Genomic DNA, 14531 nt, shown 5'->3' with positions numbered 1-14531 from the left:
TTTCTCATATTAAACTGATCAATTAATATGGAAAGATAAAAGGGGAACAAGAGTTAGGATATAGATATGTGCTTTTAGACCTATCTCAATAGGGGACCAAAAGGAGAAATGGTTGCATCTCAATAGGGGTCCAAAAGGAGACGGTCTACCAAAGAGCAACGTGCATCTAATGGAGCTTAGGGTTAGCTTCATTAAAGACCTCCAAAAGTTAGTGTTAAAAGTCCTTTGATCTTAGGCAAGCTAGGACTGACCTTGAGGTGGGAACCCTATCCAAGCATGAGGTGCTTGCCGGCTTGCTAACTAAAGTGCTTAAAGTGTTTGTGGGAACCTTGCCCAAGGCTTGAGGTGATTTTTATGCTTAAAATGACTAAGGTTCTTGAAGTGTTCAATTCAAAGATAAACTCTCAAGAGGCATAAATGGTTTCCATGCTTGATTAACTAAGTGCTTGAAGTGCTCTTCAAACCAAATGAGTTAAAAAGCATAAAAGACACATGAAAAAATTCTCCACATGTGGCACTCATGATGTGCTTGAATCCTATTGGATAGGTTTTAAAGGGGTCCAATGAGAATTTAGATGCATAAAAATAAATAATTAAGTTCTTTCTGTCAAAGAGGAAAAAGAGGACACATGTTTCAAATGATATAATTAAATATTACGTGAGAGAGAGAGAGAGAGAGAGAGAGAGAGAGAGAGAGAGAGAGAGAGAGAGAGAGAGAGAGAGAAAGAGAGGTGTGGACCAAGCATGAGAGGGGGGTATACTCTTCCCCCCCCCCCCCCCCCCCCCCCCCCCACCCACACACACACACACACACACACACACACACAGACACACATTCTCTCATTGGTGGAGTGCAAAGTGCAAGAGTTCCATCTCCTTCTTGAAGCTTGTTGAGAAGTGGAGATCCTACACCAACACTCTTGGCTATGGCATGCAAATCCAACCAAGAGCCACGGTTCAATGTTTAAGCTTGCCATCTTCTTCATCTTCCTTACTATGCTATATATTATGCTATGCTAAGTAAGAAGAGTGATGATAAGTGAGGAACTATTTCTTTCTCCTATGGATGATTCTTCTTCCTCTTCCCTACCCTCATTCCCCGCTAGCTCTCTCCACCTTCAAAGGTGTTTGAGGCCTTGGGACTGAGGCTTGGGATAGTTAATGATTTTTGCAAAGTTTATGTTATGCTCGTGATGCATGAAGCTTTCCATCTTCATAGCATCACCAAGGTCACAATGAACACAAAGATTATATTGTAACAAGTCTCTCTTGTTGATGGGAGAATTTATAATACAAATGCTTTTGGAGGGGGGATCGGGCTCCAAGGAAATCTGATCCTCAACTATTGTCATTTTCTTTAATACTCTCTCTCTTACAAAAGTATTGTTCGTGCCAAGTCAATTAAGTACTATGTTTATGTTGCTACTATCCATTAAGTGCACCCACTATGTTCTCAAAGTAATCTCACAAAAATGCTCACTCTAGTTCTCTTAATTCCGCTATTCTCAAAGTTCATAGGCCATTTTCATTACATTGGTATCAGAGCATTTGGTTTCTCTTTTCTTGCTTAAGAAGAGAGGTCCTTAAGTAGCCTATTATAGATTGATTTTGTTAATTATATTAGGGTAAGTGGGATTGGGATCTGTTATCGGTTTTGTTGAGCTCACTATGTGGGATATGGTGCACACCTCAGGAGATTTTTTCTTAATAATGGGGTCTTTTAAAAATTTCCTACGGCTTTACCATTATTGAGCCATAAGAAGTTCAAAAGGAGCTATTCCTCGGCAATTCTGCTATGTTAGACCCAGCTCACTACTCTCTATAATTAACCAATTTGAGCCGTGGGTGTAGATACTTAAGTGCTTATTTTCAAAGGCTAAGAGGAGTAGCAACTAAGGTTTTGAATTGCCAAAGAATACACTAAGTAAACACATAAGTATAATTAGCATGGCTGACAATAACCAAGAGAGTACAATGAACATTGATAACTTTGATTTTGCACATGAAGGTGCTAATGATGGGGTTATACAAATTGGCGTCGAGCAAGTATTTTTGAGCATCAAAATAATCGAGCAAGTCCCTTCAAACATTCTTTATTACTTGGAGCGAATTGCAAAGGTGCAAGTGGGTGTTCAAATGTTTGTGGTCTCGCTCTGATCACCACAAAGGTCATCGTCATCAAAGTCCTCTGTGATGACTTACACATAGGACACTTGATCATTGCATGGAGGATTGTGAGCCCAAGACCCTCTCCCTTGTCTTTGAGAGACTCTTCTAATTGTAGGACTATACCCAAGTTTTCAAAAGATTAAACAACCCCTTAAATCACCACCCAATCACTACTAACAATGGTATTTTGAACAATGTCATTTATCATGTAATCAATACACTCATTGTATCAACACACTCATTCTATGTTAAAAGCCAAGCATGAGGTAAAGTCTAGCTATGAGAAAGCTGTGATATCAAAACAATAGCATATCTTGATTCTTATGAGGAGATACCAAAGATGAAGTTTCATTATTATAGCATGCATCAAGAACATTTGAGGTTAGGATGCCTTTATGTCACAAATAAAATAATCTTAATCACACAATGCAACTACATGACATTGTTTGAGCTAGTGGTTTTGTAGTCATGAAGAGATAATCAATTTCAAAACGCCTCTAAATAGTAAAGAATCTATATCTACAAGATCATTATAAAAGGAAATTGAAGGCTTTCCTTCCTTCCATAGCCTCTATCTTCAAACTCACTGTACCTAACAACATTGGCCTTGTTCAATGTGATTACCAATTGCTAGCTATTTGGCAACTCTAAAATGATTTTAAACCATTAATACTATTGTCACTCTAGTTGTCAACAAAATCATCAAGAAAGAAGACAAGCCGTTGCATTCATGAAATCAAAACATTCATAACATTAAATAGAGAAATCTATTCAATGGAACAAAAAAAAAAACCCAATCCCTTCAATCATGGAACAAAAGAAATATCCCTTGGCTTGCCGCAAGTGTTTGCGGATGTTTGTCGGGACGATTCCATGTTGGCATGGGACTGTTATGACAGAGCTATTGGTGCTCGCGATAAACTGAGGGCATGCACCTACAGTCTACTGTTTAGCACTTTTCACTTGTATTATCCACTTGGAATACATTTCCATGTATAAGTTGATCAACATGTTCTTTTTAATTGGAACACACAGGCAAGTTCTTTTTCTTGCAGGCTTGCAATAGCAAATGACATTGAGGGAGCTTGGACGAGTAGTCAGCTTCCTTCAACTCTTTTTGGGCTTGCAAATGGTAACTTTAATGTACACGTCGTACATTCAAATGCACCAAGTCTTAACATCCTTTTCAATATGATGACTAGCAATGATCATGTTATGCATGTCCCTGATTATAATATGAGTGAAAAATTTGGCTAGCGCCATTGAAGATCTCGCCATATTGGGCCTCCTCTTTGGCACTGTGATGGTGAATGTATTTTAAAAAATAGCAGACATATAACATTTTTGGCTCATGCTGTATCATAAGGTGGAAAGCACCTTCTATGTAGAGTGTGCATATTTAGCTCCATTTGAATGCCCTTTTCACAAATGATGCATGATATTTAGTGTTTAGAGAGTTTGTACTGAAGCTTTGCATGCAGAAAAACTTACCATCAAAGCTTCTTCTATTGGCAACCATTGCAATATATGTTCTGTTGTTGAAGCCCCTTCTGCTGGCATTGGAAACCGGTGCAATAAGGTAATGTCTCAGAAGCCTTTCTTCTCCCATTGGCAACCAATGCAATAAGGTTATGTTGCCAAAGCCTTTTTTGCTCAATGGTCTCTCACATTGTCTCTGCCCTTGTGAAACGTGCCGAAACCAGTCCACGTCGGCACTGAACGTTTCCAGGAAGTTCACCATATGTAAAAAATCATCCATCGGTTTTTTGTATTTTTAGAACATCATCTCTTTTAGGAGTTGAAGTACCTTCCCCTCCCTCGGGCATGTGGCCCTTGCTGCCCTTCACCTCGACAATCGAACGTAGCTTGCCTCAGGACTATATAACACATAGCATTTAAAGAGGGGGGGGTAAGGGGATCAATGGTAGGGAACTGGATTGGGGCTTATCGAGGGGATCTGGACCGTGCATACCTGTAAAAACTAAACCTGGACAGCGAGGGGGCTGGGCATGCTGGCCAAATTCAAGCGGGATAAGGCTGAGGGAAGTGCCATGTCATTAGGGTGGAAATTTGAATTTGGGACGCTTTTTAGGGGGGTCGACAGGCGGGGAGGCCACGCTGTTGGGGTTTGGGCAGAGAGGCCATGCATTATCTCTGAGAGGCAGGAGGGTAGAGGGAAGAAGCCGCAACAGGTATGGAAAGCAGACAAATGCTGGACCTCAATGTACCTTGGGAGGAAAAACAAGTTATGCAGTCCATTGACTTAAACGTAACCTGGAAGGCAGAGGGAGATCGAGGGATGCCGGGCAGGATGGAGGCACGATTGGATGCTTTCGAGGATGGGGAGAAACAAAAGCAATATCGTATATTTGATTTGAATGAGGAGTTGGAGGAAGGCAGCTCATCATCAACAGGCTCAAGTAGTGCTTCCATGGAATCAGGATCCCATTCTAGTGGTGGTGACCAAGTAAAGGAGTTTACCGAATTCCCTTCAACCTTCCTTGCAGATTCAGTCCATAGGAGGAAACCCGTGACCCAATCTTTTGACCCAGAGTTGCATGCTTCTCACCATTTCTTTAGCTTTTCTCGGGAGAGCTATGACCTTATGCTATTAGATCTTCAAGGGATTTGTAAGCCAACATTGGGTATGCTGCACAATGTCGGCATGCATGATGTAAAACGGTGGAACAAGATGAAGGAAAATCTTGTGATCCGAGGATCCCCTCGGCATGGATCAGTTAGGATCTTCTTGAAGGGTCTCCCTCCCAGAGCCATTGCACCAAAGGAGGAGTGGACAACCATTACAGAACAATGTCATGTTGACCAGCAAGGGGCTCATTTGAGCATGTTGGAAACTATGAATCAGATGAAAACTGCATGGTGCACAGATATCAAAAGGCATGGCATACCTACTTCATTCATTAGAGATGCGGTCAGAAATTGTCAGGTATGTAAGAAGGATCCTATCCTCCAATCTGAATCGCTTATGTTTCAGAAGGTTGGAGGGAAGGGCAATGCCGGTGAGAAAACTCCAAGTGAAAAAATTATTATAGATAGATTTCATGTGTGTGATGTGCTAGAGAGTATTATGATAAACCATAAAGTCAGGCTTGTTAAGATAAGATCGGCCAAGGTAGGCGAAGGAAAGGTAGAGGACTACTATGTCTGTCATCGTGGTGGTTCAAGAAGGCATCATGGAGAAAACAAGCGTAGAGAGAGGAAAACGAAGAAGTGCGGTTGTCCTTTCAAGGCACAGGTGCAATTCAGTGAGGGAGTTCATGAGGTCACGATTTTGCTTTGTGCTATGCATGAGGGCCATGTTCCTGGCTCTCGGGCTGACTTATATCATCTACCTGTTCATCCAAGTGTGCTTCAATGTTGCATGGAGGATTATTTTGATGTTGGAACATGTCGCCATGTTGCCAAAATGTCAGTTTCAAAAGAAAACTTCCACAAGCAACGAGCATCCTTGTTAGATCGCACAACTTTTTGATTCTTCATGATCTCAAAGGAGGTCCAACAGTTGGCATATAGCCTACGGCATGAAGGTAGCAAGATAATTTTCTTTTCCTGTCACCCCTTTAATTACTTAACCATTTTGTTTTCTCTAGGTCGTGCATCTGGGAATGATTGGTCTGCAATGTACATGGAGGCTCTAAAGTTACAAGCCGCAGGGAAGGTACTTTGGAGTGCCCTATCTTCATTTTTATGTTTTCCTTTTTCTTATGTCCTTATTTAGTTGCTTATTGCTTTTGAAAGGTCGCATATGTGCAACCATACAATCCAAATGCTTTGCAAGATGTCAACAAGCCGTTTGTCGTCATCATTCAAGATGATTGGATGCTTCAGATGTGTATTCAATTCTCACAACATAATGCATGGGCCGTGGACAGCACATTCAAGACAAATGTTTATGGGTTGCCATTGTATGCAGCTGTTTTGCCAAATCAAAATGGTACAGGGATTCCTTTGTGGTTGATGATGTGCACAAGTGACCCTGGGACATGTCAGGAGAGCGTTGCCCTTGAATTGACCATCCGGATGATATTCTCGAGAATGGGCAGCATACGACCGAATGCAATTGTGATAGACAAATGTCCCCAAGAATTGAATGTCATCTTGAGTGCCGTCAAAGATGATCCTTCTTGTTGGGCTGAACACAGTGAAGGACAACGAGTCCAAGTAGCATGTCATGTCCTGGTTTGTTGGTTTCATGTCAAAAAGGCTTGGGTGGAGAACCTTTTGCCGCAAGTGCCAAGACACATGTAAGACCATGTTTATTCTTCAATGTGTAACTTGATGCACTCCAGCTCCGAGGACGACTTTGAAGCTCGCTTTCAGCGCCTCTTGCTAGACTACTCCAATCATGCAAATATTCAACGTTATGTCTCCAATGGATGGTGCTCGAAGTCATGCGTATGGCGTGAACGCTGGCCGAAGTTTGGACGTCTTTTTCCCCATGGCAATGTGGACACAACGAATTTGGTGGAAAGACTATGGCAATATGTCAAGTATACTCTCTTGGATGCGAGGATAAATAGGCCAGCCTTGGATCTACTACATGCACTTGTTGGAAATGCGAGGAGTGGAAGCTGGATGGGAGGAACTCTCTTGGAGTTCTTCAAGCAAAAGCAAGAGCTAGGTGAGCTATTGTCCCACTCCTTGGACTTTCTCTTCGATCTACCTCTTAGTAAAGTTCATGGCATGTTCATTGACAGCGGATTTCGGACGATTTGCTGTGTATGGTTCAAGCAAGAGTGCAACAAAGGCACTAGCTGCTGGGGAGAAGCTATGTCAACGATACAAGACTAATCCTGAAACTCTTCAGGTGGTGAACGAATCTACATTACTCTTCAAGATTCAAAGCATGACATCAGACTCTTGGTACCATGTGAGCATGCAATCCTTGTACTGTGATTGCCCAGAGTGGTCCTCCCAATGCAAGCATCTATATGGGCTTCGGTTAATACTTCAAAGCTATTTTCCAATGCTTCATGAAATTTTACCTATTGTGGATAGCGTGCATGCAATGGTTGACCTTGCAACCAGTGATGGAATGCAACAATGTGCCCAAGTCTTTGAAACAGGGAGTGGATGTGATGACAAAGCACTGGATACTGATATGAATGGTATTGGACCATACTTGCAACAGGTTGACATGGAGATAGTCAATTGTATCGACAAATCTAGGGAGTTCTTGCGACAATTGGCTGATGTATTACCGCAGTGGACATTGCAGCAAAAGGAGGTTGCTCTGAAGAAATTAAAGATCTCTATGGAGAACTTGGAGAATCTCCATGAGCCAGAGGAGATCAGCTTGCCAAGAAAGGGTAGCATCAAACAAATCCAGGCAAATGTCACACAAACACGGCTTGGGCATGGCAGGCTATCGTGTATCATTGATGGCATAGGTGAGGTAGTTGAAGGTTGTCCAGAACCAGCAAAAAAAACCAGAAACACAGGTTCCTTGAAACGTAAGCACCAGCGAGGGCAAAATCGAGTGCGCTTTGAAAAATGGCGACGTGTTAATTGCCGGCATTGTTGTAGCAAAACCCTTCTTGTTGATGGCTCAAATATAGTATGTTGCCATACATGCCATGCTTTGCTCCCTCTATCTCAGAAGCACTTGTCTGCAAATTCAACTTCCCAGATCATGAACCACCTTGTACAGTTATGGGATGGTGAGAACCCGGCCAATGGTTCTATCATAGCATGTGACCACGAGGTATCACATATTGATTGTGAACGACATCTCACTGTGAAGCTTGATGATGGTCAGATATATGAGAAGATCTTTGCCTCGCAGACACGAATTACTTTTATATGACTTGCGTGCGGTTTAGGGTCATACTCATATGTCATGCCTCATTGGAACTTTGCAAGCTATGTATGTTTTGTGAACATGACTTGGACAATTGCAATATATTTGTTTTTGGAACAATTAGATTGATATGATGTGGTCCCCAAGAAGCTAGGCTAGTTTGTAGATATCCTAAAGTTCATTTGGGTTGTCTTAATCTGGTTGTTTGTTCTTTATCACTCGTAAGTGGTCGCAACAATGAAGTGTTGTCTCTTTGATATCACCAGCAAAATGAAACCATAATGCATCAACACAAGCCTTTTGCCAGGTGGTTGACAACAAGCTCATGGGCCGAGTTTTCTCTGGCTTTTCCTAGGTCTTGCATCTCTATATAGGGCTACAGGTTGAGCCCAAAAGGGTCATGCTTAAGCTGATCTTGATGGCGATTTTGCTAGGTTTAGGATGCGTGCACATCAACCATGTACATATGCTTTTACCAATTATGGGATTCTGATTTTTGCTCTCGCTCTTGCTAGGTCTTGCATCTTCCAGATCAGCCTTAGAAGAAGGGTCCTTATTCCATCCATACACAATGGGACCTTGCCATAATCTCGGACATGACCATAAACTGATTGCCAAAAGCTCACACACCCAGCATGACTTCACCATAAACACACACACATTCAGCATGACACTAAAAACAAACCTCGCCATAATCTGGGACATGACTGAAAGCTCACACACATTCAGCATGACACTAAAAACAAACCTCGCCATAATGCCCTAAACGTAGGGTCGGCACAAACAACACCAATCGAACCTCGCCATACTGTGGGACATGACTAAAAGCTCACACACATTCAGCATGACACTAAAAACAAACCTCGCCATAATGCCCTAAACGTAGGGTTGGCACAAACAACACCAATCGAACCTCGCCATACTCTGGGACATGACTGAAAGCTCACACACATTCAACATGACACTAAAAACAAACCTCGCCATAATGCCCTAAACGTAGGGTCGGCACAAACACCAATCGAACCTCGCCATACTCTGGGACATGACTGAAAGCTCACACACATTCAGCATGACACTAAAAACAAACCTCGCCATAATGCCCTAAACGTAGGGTCGGCACAAACACCAATCGAACCTCGTCATACTCTGGGACATGACTGAAAGCTCACACACATTCAGCATGACACTAAAAACAAACCTCGCCATAATGCCCTAAACGTAGGGTCGGCACAAACACCAATTGAACCTCGCCATACTCTGGGACATTACTGAAAGCTCACACACACCCAGCATGACACTAAAAACAAACCTCGCCATAATGCCCTAAACGTAGGGTCGGCACAAACACCACCAATCGGACCTCGCCATAATCTCGGACATGACCATAAACTGATTGTCAAACACACCCAGCTGGCATGACTTCACCATAAACACACACAAAAACAAATCTCGCCATAATGCCATAAATGTAGAGTCAGCACAAACCATAACATCAAATTGATCAAGCCGGTTTAGGGTTACATGATCAGTTATAGGAGACTCGAAATGGACTGCAACGGTACAAACACCAATCGGACCATAATGCCATAAACCTAGAGTCGCTCGGCACAAACACCAATTGGACCTCGCCATAATGCCATAAACCTAGAGTCACCATAACGTCAAATTGATCGAGCCATTTGTATTACATGATCACTAATATACACATAAACATTGGCTTATCAGAGAGTATATATAATAACTAAACCCGGACGAAGCCATAAACTTGCATACAGAAATAAAAATGGCCCAACAACCATACATCCGATCACTAAACCCGGACGAAGCCATAAACTTGCATACAGAAATAAAAATGGCCCAACAACCATACATCTGATCACTAAACCCGGACGAAGCCATAAACCTGCATACAGAAATAAAAATGGCCCAACAACCATACATCCGATCACTAAACCCGGACGAAGCCATAAACTTGCATACAGAAATAAAAATGGCCCAACAACCATACATCCGATCACTAAACCCGGACGAAGCCATAAAACATACATGGCTCTCAGACATAGCCATAAACCAACCCAAACCCGAGCACCTATTATAGATCCAGATATAAACGTGAAACATTGCACCAAAAGCTCGTCACAAAGGACAATGCACCACAAACTGGGAACACATTACAAAACCTCGCCATAAACATACATAATCGGGGAGTCGCCTTAGACAGAATCGGACCTTGCCATAAATTTTACTCAACAGGAAATAAAAATCAAACATCACCAAAAATAATAATTTAGCTGGACTAGATGCATGTCCAGAAATGGATGAGGAATCGGGGTTCGATCGAGCTCAAGCATAAAACTCTGATACATGCCGCTTACACCATAAACACTAAACCCAGACGTGGAAATAAACCTGCAAACAGAAATAAAAATGGCCACTAGCCCCACATGGAACTAAACCCGGACGTAGCCAAAAACCTGCAAACATAAATAAACCCAGACATAACCATAAACCTGCTTGTATACATAAACATGGCCACTTCCCACATACATCAAACATAGTCCTGAACCTGCACATAGACAAAATATGGATCTCGGACGTGGCTAGCCGCCATAAACAAGCCCACATAAGCACAGTCAGTAGCCAATGATTTTCTTTCTTTGAACCAATATTGCAGCATAAAACTCGCCATACATACTTTATCGACACAAACCCTGGACATTTCATGTAGGCTGACACAAAACCTCGCCCTAAACCCGATCATACATAAAGTGTTATGGGTTGTTTTACAAAACGGCCATAGACCTGGCTCCCTTTAGCGCAAAATGCAACACATATGGTGACCATCCATAATCTCATTCCTCCCCCACTATATCTAAGCACCAACTATGGAGGCTTTGCCTCAATGCCAATACATCATCGTGTATGAACCATGTCTTCTTCACGTGCACAACATCGACAAACACAAGAGGATTGAAGGAAATTAGAAAGGAGATTAATATCCAGATGCATATGGTAGAAAGCTAGCACTCGACACACACTCTAAGCATACCCAGCTTTTGCTCTTCTCCTGCAAGCAAGACTGAATTATGTAGCGAATGGTAGCCATGACATAAAACCCACAGTCAATCGCATTTGGTTGAATTGGGCCCTGCAGCATCAAACCATTAACATGACTAACATGCCCTAAATTTTCCAAGCATGAGAGGAGCACAAGGAGACATACTTTCAACACTTTTAACTCAAATTTGGTGGCAGGTTCAAGCAATGCATGTTGGACATCATGAGCTTTTACTCCTTGGGCCATCGCCTCCATAGCACTGCATATTCATAACCAGCAAGATAAAAAACCATTGATAGCCATATCAACTTGTTTCATATACCGACCTCCCCAAGCTATGATGAACAAAGTCAACCCATGTACCTGTGCAAAACAGGTACAATATCCATCATGGTCGTGCACCCAAGTGGGTCATAGTAGAGAATGTGGTCTTTCTCCAACGTAGCCCAGCAATCTTTGCATGTGTGGCAAGATACATAACACAACATGTCCAATGCTCCCTGTTGCGAAGAGAGACAACATCAGCATGTCAATGAGAAGCCACAATGTAGCATACCTAGCAGTACTTTGTCCTCTCCTTACAAACCACCTCTAAATGATTGGAAAAAATGTAAGCACGCATTCACCAAAGTCCCTCTCCCCGAAGAAGTTATGTAAGACCCGCATGGAATCTTGCTTGGCCAAAGTCGCATCCACAACAGGATACCACATAGAGTCCACAAGCATCACTTGCATGAGGACATCTGAGCCGAGTGTGTACTCCATCCACCTGTAAAAGTGAGTATGTTAAGCACATGTTTGCTCACCATAATGCATACCACTCAATAACAAAAACATGGCGGTGATTACATTGCAAATAGATTCATCGTGCGCGTGGATGCTTTATTTGATAAGATGAAGCGTAGAGCCTGATCATCGATGTCCACTCGTAGGCCAAAGCGAAGAGAGTTGAGCGACATAGGCACATGTGAAGAGAATCTACATCCAACATGCCACAATCATGAACATAGTGAGTATCAAACAATTAGAAAACTGTGAACATAGGGATGGTTGATAAAAGCCACCTGTACAAGGCCCGATTACTACGTGTCGGAGTGGCAGGGCTGATTTCATGGCCTATTTTTTCAATTGTCAGCTGGTTATTACCGACATAAAATAGGAGAGCCGACAAAGATGCATCATCAGGAGAGCCTATTTCAATAGCTTTCTCTTGTGTCTTCCCTCTTTGAATCCGAAGCTTTTTCTTTGTTGGAGTTGCAAGCAATGTAGGCTAGAAAGGAATGCACATTTATTAGAACACATCAGCATGCTGTATTTTTTTTCACCGCTCTCAACACCTAAACAAAATTACTTATGGACAAAAAAGCAAAAGTTACAAATCCTAGACACATACATCCTCATCGAGCTTAAGATTGCTTAATGTCTCTGCAAGTCCTGGGCCCTCTTCTCTCTTGTCTTCATAATTCTCATTGTCGTCCTCTCCTTCGGGAGCATACTGGAAAGGGTCCTCATTGTCAGTGTCCTCCAAGGCTGCCTCAAGCCAAGGAGGAATATCATGCATCCTCTTCTGTGAATGTCCATAGCATGGTAGTTAGAGAATTAGTAGAAATGAATGAACTAATCAAACATGGTGTGCAAACATACTATGAAAATTGATGACAAAAGAAAATTAAATTAGACAAATCGGAAACTTACATGTGTGTTGTAACCTTCATCAATGTGCTTTTGAATTTTTGCCAGCCGGAGAGCCTTGACTGCCATGTAGTCTCACATCTTCCCAGCCACAAATTCCTCAATAAAAGCGGCCTCTGACATGTGCTTGTACTGATTTCCAAGGTCCTTCAATACTTGGTGAGCCCGTATGCGAGTGATGCGCTGATACCTTTTACAATTTTGCCTAAACTTCCTATCCTTGTCGCCAAATCTCTTTAAAGCTGCTTTATGCCAAGCTTTCACTTCCGGATTAGGCATGAGGTTTGCTCTTCTCTCAGCTTCTTTGTGGAGGGGGCGACCTCCAGGGCGCTTTTCAATCTCTACAGTGATTCCATGGAAAGTCTTGAGGTGAGACATCATCCGTAGTCTTTTGAAGATGAAGGCCGATTGCTTTGGGCAATCAGCACTTGCGCGGCATTGGCGTGCTAGCCGTCCATCAGGGAGCTCAATCTCTAGATAGACTTTTGGATCTTGGATGCTGGCTGCCTCTTCTTGCTTTGGCAGATCCTCAAATACCTCTTGTGCTTCTCCCTTTGCTACATCCTCTGTCTCAACTCCACATCCCCTTGAGCCCACCAACTTCTTTCGCGGACGGATGTTTAGGCTCGAGGGTGTGCCCATCTCAGGCAAGGTGTGCTTCCGTGGACTTCTCCTTGGTTGAGAAGTAGCCCCTTCTACATGAGGAGATGTGGGAGGAGTAGTGAATCTCTCCTCATGACACAAGGGTTCCTCTTCTTGCTCTTTAGCTATGTCCACCTTCTCGGACTTCTCCGTAGGTTGGACCTCCTCCCCATTCTTTGCCTTTGGTGAGACATCGGCGTTTCCTCTTGTGATGCGAGAGAAACCACCCCTTTGCCATGTTCTTTTCCCCTTTCTAGCAGGTGAACGAGCCATCCCCTAGCCACAACCTCAAGCCAAATTAACTCATGAAAAGCATGACAATAATTCCCTCTATTTCTCTCTCTCTCTCTCTCTCTCTCTCTCACACACACACACACAGACACACGCAGTCAGCCACACAACGCACTCCCTTTCTTCACATGGCCAAGCTCGTGCATAACCCCATGGGCGAGCCCTGAGATGCTTGCAGAAAGCATGCATGGAACCCACGCATCCAACCCTTCAGCGAGGAAAAAAATTGTGCTCACCTTCAATGCTGCCCACACAGAACGCATGCATCCCAACCTTCACAGCCAGCGAGAAAAGGAGATGCCCTTACCTTACTTGCTGCTCCTCCACTTCGCTCTCAAACGATGCTGGGCCTGAGCGATGACCGGATAGGGATGACGGGATTATCCACCAATAGCGCAAAATCCTATAAGGACCTTCCCCCTGCCAAACCCCCGTATCCCCCCACTCGCGGGCTCACCATGCAACCAATCAGCAGTCGCCACGCGTCCCATGCCCCATGTTTTGAATTTGGCCAGCATGCCCAGCCCCCCCCCGCTGTCCAGGTTTAGTTTTTATAGGTATGCACGGTCCAGATCCCCTCGATAAGCCTCAATCCAGTTCCCTGCCATTGATCCCCTTACCCCCCCTCTTTAAATGCTATGTGTTATATAGTCCTGAGGCATAGCTTGTCCACCGAATGAACCCCAAAACTCCAATCAGCATGCCGTGTTTGACTTGACAATTAATGATTGGTCAATCATGCCAAGAGAAGGGCACATGATCAGGAACTTGCAGCGGCAACATGAGATGCTATCACTACCCATATATGGCCTGGCAGCACTGTAGTAAAGTAGCCCGCCGCAAGCAAGAGGCTGAGAG

General features: G+C 43.2%; 2 pseudogenes across 1 annotated transcript; one reads left to right on the top strand and one right to left on the bottom strand.

Moving 5' to 3' along the window:
* Positions 1-5596: 5596 nt before the first annotated feature.
* On the top strand, positions 5597-7996 carry LOC147459128 (uncharacterized; annotated as a pseudogene).
* Positions 7997-10652: 2656 nt separating this feature from the next.
* LOC147459127 (uncharacterized) lies at positions 10653-14178 on the bottom strand (annotated as a pseudogene). Its single transcript, XR_015187720.1, has 8 exons — positions 12744-14178; positions 12442-12615; positions 12113-12318; positions 11898-12026; positions 11638-11817; positions 11412-11548; positions 11214-11307; positions 10653-11138 (listed from the first exon to the last, which is right to left on the bottom strand). The product of XR_015187720.1 is annotated as an uncharacterized LOC147459127 (transcript).
* Positions 14179-14531: the final 353 nt, after the last annotated feature.

Source organism: Adiantum capillus-veneris, chromosome 4, assembly GCF_014529385.1.
Source record: "Adiantum capillus-veneris isolate H3 chromosome 4, ASM1452938v2, whole genome shotgun sequence".
NCBI classification, from domain to species: Eukaryota; Viridiplantae; Streptophyta; class Polypodiopsida; order Polypodiales; family Pteridaceae; genus Adiantum; species Adiantum capillus-veneris.
This window is presented reverse-complemented; position numbering and strand designations above follow the sequence as displayed.